Source organism: Rattus norvegicus, chromosome 4 (genome assembly GCF_036323735.1).
Source record: "Rattus norvegicus strain BN/NHsdMcwi chromosome 4, GRCr8, whole genome shotgun sequence".
Taxonomy (NCBI): domain Eukaryota; kingdom Metazoa; phylum Chordata; class Mammalia; order Rodentia; family Muridae; genus Rattus; species Rattus norvegicus.
In genome coordinates, this window is record NC_086022.1 from 121878159 (window position 1) to 121885204 (window position 7046).

At 50.5% G+C, this 7046-nt stretch overlaps 1 long non-coding RNA gene across 5 annotated transcripts; it reads right to left on the reverse strand.

Annotated features, from left to right (window-relative positions):
- Nucleotides 1–513: 513 nt before the first annotated feature.
- Nucleotides 514–6846, reverse strand: LOC134486609 (uncharacterized). Of its 5 annotated transcripts, none has more exons than XR_010065869.1 (3): nucleotides 6597–6846; nucleotides 6002–6454; nucleotides 514–4733 (listed from the first exon to the last, which is right to left on the reverse strand). It is a non-coding gene; the product is annotated as an uncharacterized LOC134486609 (long non-coding RNA). The 5 variants fall into 5 exon arrangements; XR_010065865.1 differs by having other exon boundaries at nucleotides 514–5803; nucleotides 5896–6454; XR_010065867.1 differs by having other exon boundaries at nucleotides 514–5828; nucleotides 5896–6454.
- Nucleotides 6847–7046: the final 200 nt, after the last annotated feature.

Here is a 7046-nt window from a genome sequence, read left to right on the forward strand (position 1 = left end):
ACTAGAATAACAAAGGGTTGTGAGCACCATGTGGGTGCTGGGAACTGAACCCAGGTCCTCTACAGGAGCAATAGGTGCTCTTAACCACTATCTGTCCAGCCTCTCATTTTAAAAATATTATTACTTTATTTACTTATTTTGTGGGAGTGGGGCACCAAAGCACAGGTTTGAAAGACAAAAGACGACTTGAAGGGCTCCGTTTGCTCCTTCTACATGTGGGTGTGAGTCTTCTCAGCAACCCTGCTTTTCTTTATTGACATACAGTGATCGTGATAATTCACTAAGTGTGATATTGCAGCACACATACATGTATTTACACACATAGAATGTAATGATATACTCAGTAATTAGCATTTCCAGTTTCTTATCATTCTTTCTGTTTGGGGGTTTCAAGTTCACTTTCTCCAGTTTTCACAAGATGAAGAACAGTGGTCTTTGAAAAGCTCTCAGGGAGAACTTTCCCTCGGGATGGAGACCCTCTAACTCCAAAGACCAGACCGAGACACCACAGGATGCAATCAGCAAGAGGATTTGGTTTATTGTCGGGATACACAGGCACAGGCACCTGCGGGCGCTTCAGTCACTCGGGGGACTGGCGCGCCCCACGGAACCAAGGATGGGCTTTTATAGGATTTTGGGGAGCAGAAGCAAGCATACAGAAGCAGATGCATGGTTACAGGGATATAATTGGTGGATTCTAATATGGCAAGGGTTTAGCCCGGGGGCAAGTTTCCAAGAGGGAGGTTCGTGGAACCTTTCCCTGAACCAGTCATAACGGCTGACTCGGCCCCCCAATGGTTCAGCCCGGGGGCAAGTTTCTTAGCTACCTTCTTGGCAAGTTTCTTAGCTACCTTCTTGGAACATAACGACTGACTCGGCCCCCCACCAGGGTGTGGGACCTCTCCTGGGGCTTTTTTTCATTGTCAGGTGCTCAACCGAAGTCGTCCTGTTGCCAGGCCTTCAACCAAACATATCTTGCTTGGCAGCCGCTGTGTACTCAGTGTTCTAACCTTTCCCTGAACCAGTCATCTTAAGTACAGCCTTGCAAAATGGCGTTACTGCTGTTAAGCTGGGGTCTTTCATTCCCCCATTTTTTTTTGCTAACTTTGAGTGAAATCTTTCACTCGACTTGGTCAAGAAATTTCTGTCTGGTGGGGGCTTATTCCCTCACTGACTCTAGGCCACAAAAGGGCTAGGAGGAGCCACGTAGGAGTTTTAACTTTAAGGGGTTTGGAGTGCGCTGAACTCTCCATGTCTGGGGTGTAGTGTTGTTATTAGTCAATTCCTCAGACCGGACTGCCTTGACGTGTGGTGTGTGGATCTAAGCCGAGACTCTGTCTACCTTTAGGGCGGTCGGGGTAGTCAGGAGGACGGTGTAGGGTCCTTTTCACCGTGGCTCGAGATTCTTGGTCTGGTGTCTGTGCACCCACACGGTGTCTCCAATCTGGAACGGGTGTGGCACCACCGGATGCTCAAGCTTGTCCTGGTAAGCAGCGGCCAAAGGTCTCCAGACGTCTCTCTGCACAATCTGTAGGGCCTGTAAATGGGCCCTCAGAGAAGGGCTGTCAGCAAAATCAGCAATGTTTGAATCAAAGAAATGGACAAATGGGGGTGGTGTTCCATATACTATTTCAAAAGGAGTTAGACCATGGGGGCCCGGGGTATTCCGGGCCCGATATAGAACTAGGGGAAGGAGGGTCACCCAATCCTTTGAGCCAGTTGCAAGCGTAAGTTTGGATAAAGTCTCCTTAATTGTTCTATTCATGCGTTCTACCTGACCTGAACTCTGGGGTCTATAGGCACAATGTAATTTCTAATCAATCCCCAGCAATTTGGCCACCAACTGACTTACTTGGGAGACGAAAGCGGGCCCGTTGTCCGACCCCAACGCTTGAGGCATGTCATACCTGGGAAAGATTTCCTCGAGGAGCTTCTTGGTGACCATTTTTGTAGTCTCGTGCTTTGTGGGGAAGGCTTCGACCCATCTTGAGAAGGTGTCTACAAACACTAGGAGATACTTGTATCCATATATACCTGGTTTAATTTCAGTAAAATCAATTTCCCAATGGATGTCGGGACGGTGTCCCCTAGGACGAACTCCTTGTCCAATCCTGGTCCTTCCCGGGTTAACCTGAGCGCACGCTTTGTAACTCTCAGTCACCTTTTGTATCGCTTTGTCCCAATTCAAAAAAAAACACAGATTTATCTCTTCTCGATCTAGTAAGGTTTTTATCTTCTTATGTAAAAAGGAGATCAATTCAAAAGTCCTTTGTAGACCCACTGTTTTAGTTGAGGGTGGTAGATGGCCCCCATTTTTTCTAGGAGCTCTATGTCCTCATGGGCATAAACCCAACTGGTTTGTCCCACTGGTGGGGGCGTGGGTTGGTCTGGGCTATTTAAGGGCAAGATTTGTTTGCTCATGGCCGCTTCTCTCGCCGTGGCATCGGCCAGCCGGTTTCCTCGTGCCTCTGGGTTGTGTCCTTTCTGGTGTCCTGGACAATACATAATACTCAGTCTTTTGGGCAAGAATAGAGCTTCTAAGAGGGCCAGAATTTTAGCCTTATTTTTAATATCTTTACCCTCAGATGTGAGCAGCCCCCGCCTCCGGTAGATCTCCCCGTGGATGTGTGCCGTGGCAAAGGCATAACGGCTGTCTGTATATATATTTAGCCTCTTACCTTTTGTCATCTTGAGCGCCTGAGTCAAGGCGATGAGTTCAGCCCGTTGTGCGGAGGTACCAGCAGGCAGGGCTTTCGCCCAAATCACTTTGTCCTCCGTAGTGACCGCAGCTCCAGCCTTTCACTCTCCCTCTGCCAAGAAGCTGTTGTCATCCGTGTACCATGTGTGGTCAGCATTCTGAAGAGGCTGGTCCGATAGGTCCGGCCTGGTTCTATGTACTTCTGCGAGGATTTGTAGGCAGTCATGCTGTTTTGCCTCCTCTGGTAGAGGAAGCAAGGTGGCAGGATTGAGGGCGACTACGGGCCCAAACTGAACCCGTTCTGTATCCAGTAACAAGGCTTGGTGCGAGAATTAGAGAGCCAGCGGTCTGGGGGCTGCTTTACCAAGGCCTCCACTGCGTGGGGTGTTAGGATGGTGAGTGGCTGTCCCAAAGTCAATTTTCCAGTGTCCTTGATCAGGACAGCAATAGCAGCCACCATCCTTAGGCACGGTGGCCAGCCGGAGGCCACAGGGTCCAATTTCTTAGACAGGTAGGCCACAGGGCGTTTTCAGGGTCCCAACCTTTGTGTTAGGACCCCTTTAGCATACCCCTGTTTCTCATCGATGAACAGTTACTGAGCAAATTGTAAGGGTTTGGAACAGTCGGATGAATATCTTCTATCCTCTTGTTGACCTTTCTCAAGTCTTGTACTGGCCTATAATCTCTAGTGTCGGGTTTCTTAACAGGCAGAAGAGGCGTATTCCAAGGCGACCGGCAGGGGATTAGGATGCCTTGATCTAGAAGCCTCCTAATGTGAGGCCTTATACCTTGATAAGCTTCATGTGACAGGGGGTATTGTTTTATGGAGACTGGAGTTGTAGTGGCCTTTAACTGTGTAATTAAGGGGGGCTGTTGGAGTGCCAACCCCATCCCACCAGTCTCTGCCCAAGCCAGTGGAAAATTCGTGACCCAAGTGTCTATTTCTAGGGATTGTGGCTTGTCCTGTCCCAGTTCATATAGTCTATATTTATAGAAATTGAAGGGGAGTTCCGTGGGGGCCAGTTATTTGGGCCCCTCCTTTCTCAAAATGAATTTGTGCTTTTAGTTTGGTGAGAAGATCATGGCCCAGCAGAGGGTACGGGCAGTCCGGAACATGTAAGAAGGAATGGGTCACCTTACCAGTAGCCAGCTGAACCCGGCGGTCCGTAGTCCATCGGTATTGTTTCTCACCAGTAGCTCTTTGTACCCAGGCCGTCCGGTCGCTGAGTTGTCCTGAAGCTTGGGTGAGGACTGAATGTTGGGCTCCTGTGTCTACCAGGAAAGTAACCGGCTGCCCCCCAACTTTAAGCGTTACCCTGGGCTCAGGGGGGGGGGCTCCTGGCCCTGACCTCCCTAATCTTTATCTAGAGCCAAGAGGGAGGTTCGTGGTCGAGGCTTTCGGGGTCCGCCAGGCTTCTTGGGGCACTCTCTGGCCCGGTGCCCTTTCTCTTTGTAATAGGCACATTGATCTTTATCCAGCTTCAGCCCCTTTCGAGCTCCCCCCTATCTCCCTTCCTTTCTTGGCCCTGAACTACGGCGGCCAAGATTCGACTCAATTCTCTCTCTTATTAAAAATCTTTTCAGCTTCTTTAAGTAAATCCTGTAATGTATAGCCCTGCAAATTTTCTAACCTCTGTAACTTAGTCCTGATATCTGGAGCAGCCTGCCAGATGAAGGACATAGAGACACTCGTCATTTGTCCTGGGTCATCTGGGTCATAGGGAGTGTACATACGGTAGGCCTCCTTAAGTCTCTCTAGAAAGGCGGAGGGAGTTTCCCCTGCTTCCTGTAATACCTGTTTTACCTGAGCCAAATTAGTAGGGCGTCGTATAGCCCCTCGGAGACCCGCTAGAAGCAACTGGCGATAAAGGCGTAGGTGTCCCTTACCTTCAGCTGTATTAAAATCCCAGTTTGGTCCTCAGGCAGCTGGGTGGGACGCCCATCATCTCCCAGAACATGCTTTCTGGCCTCTAGGAACACTCTTTGTTTTTTTTGTTTTTTTTTTTTTTCCTGAGGTTAAGAGGGCCTGTAAGAGCTGTTGGCAGTCATCCCAAGTAGGCTGGTGGGTAAGTAAAACAGATTCTATTAGGTCGGTGAGTGCCACCGGATCTTTGGAGAAAGAAGGGTTGTGTTGTTTCTAATTGTAAATGTCAGCTGCTGAAAACGGCCAGTATTGGGTCTGGCCACCGGTTCCCTGTCTAAGTGGGAAAGCCTGGGAGGTTGAATCTGGCATCACCTCGAGCTTATTGCACAATCTCCCTGCGACAGGGGAGAAACCCTTATCAGACTGTGGCCCGGCAACTGATCTGGCTGGCGGCTCTGCCTCCTCCGTTTCAGCCGGGCCTGTCAGAGAGAAGATCTATGAGAGGGGAGTTTGGGTCTGCCGGGAGGACAGGTTTCTTAGAAGGCTCTGATTTCACAAAGGTAGAGAGAGGAAGACGTGGCCGGCGGACCGGGAGGGGCCGAGGGGACAGGCTGGGGGTTGAGGGGAGGCCAATTCGGGTCCACAAAGGGTTCCGCCCAGGGGGGGGTTTTAAGGCGAGACTCTCTCAAGTGATACTATAAGAAACCTGGTCAGGATGTCCGTGGACGGCCCGATCTTTAACCTGTAAAATAATGATCTTATTAAATGTGCCATTCACTGGCCATCCTGCTCCGAAAGTGGGCCACTCGGATGTGCAGAGAGTCTGTCATTTTCCTTTTTTAACCTCGACGGACTGGTTGTGTGCCCGGTCGTGGACGTCTTTCTAATGATCAAGAGTGAGACTTAGGGGCATTGTTAGGGACTGTCCCATGTTAGTTCTAAGGAAGATTAGAACACAGAGAAAACAAACAACACCAACAGTCAAACAAACAACAGACAGGCGTGCTGCACGGCTTTGGTACCAAACTGAAAGCAAAAGTCAGATGGAGGTGGCAAAGGTCCGGGGCCCTCTGAAAGCCAAAAATACAGACAGAGGTGCCGTTAGTCCGGATCTTTCTCCTCTCCCAGATTGGGCCCCGAAAAGTCGGGCCCCTAACACCCTTGGAACGTCTTCCAGGGCTGCGGGGCGAGAAGTCCGAGCTCGTCAGCTCCTTCTTCGTCCCGCCCAAATTCCAAACAACCTGGCTGAGCGCTCACAGAACAGACCTGGCTGAGCGCTCACAGAACAGACCTGGCTGAGCGCTCACAGGACCTGGCTGAGCGCTCACAGAACCTGGCTGAGCGCTCACAGAACAGACCTGGCTGAGCGCTCACAGAACAGACAGAATAAGGCAGAACGAGACAAAATCAGACAGACAGACAGACGCCGGCCGGCTTACCTCCCAGTGGGTGGTCGGTGGTCCCTGGGTGGAGGATCTCCTTTCCCGGCCAACGCACCAAATGAAAAGCTCTCAGGGAGAACTTTCCCTCGGGATGGAGACCCTCTAACTCCAAAGACCAGACCGAGACACCACAGGATGCAATCAGCAAGAGGATTTGGTTTATTGTCGGGATACACAGGCACAGGCACCTGCGGGCGCTTCAGTCACTCGGGGGACTGGCGCGCCCCACGGAACCAAGGATGGGCTTTTATAGGATTTTGGGGAGCAGAAGCAAGCATACAGAAGCAGATGCATGGTTACAGGGATATAATTGGTGGATTCTAATATGGCAAGGGTTTAGCCCGGGGGCAAGTTTCCAAGAGGGAGGTTCGTGGAACCTTTCCCTGAACCAGTCATAACGGCTGACTCGGCCCCCCAATGGTTCAGCCCGGGGGCAAGTTTCTTAGCTACCTTCTTGGCAAGTTTCTTTTTTTTCTTCTTTTTTTTTTTTTTTTTCGGAGCTGGGGACTGAACCCGGGGCCTTGCGCTTGCTAGGCAAGCGCTCTACCACTGAGCTAAATCCCCAACCCTTCTTGGCAAGTTTCTTAGCTACCTTCTTGGAACATAACGACTGACTCGGCCCCCCACCAGGGTGTGGGACCTCTCCTGGGGCTTTTTTTCATTGTCAGGTGCTCAACCGAAGTCGTCCTGTTGCCAGGCCTTCAACCAAACATATCTTGCTTGGCAGCCGCTGTGTACTCAGTGTTCTAACCTTTCCCTGAACCAGTCATCTTAAGTACAGCCTTGCAAAATGGCGTTACTGCTGTTAAGCTGGGGTCTTTCAGTCTTGAGCTGTAGTCGCCCTCCGTGCTGGGAATACTAGACTTGACCCTCCCCTCCCAAATGTATCCTTTCCCAACTCCTTTCTGTTCCCACTTCCCCTGCCCTTCCAGCTTCGTTCATGATTCTACTCTCTTCATTGAGGTCAACACTTTTGTTTTTTGAGACAATGTTGTCTCCTTCATTGTGGGGCACTGGATATCCTGAAACTAGCCGTGTAGAG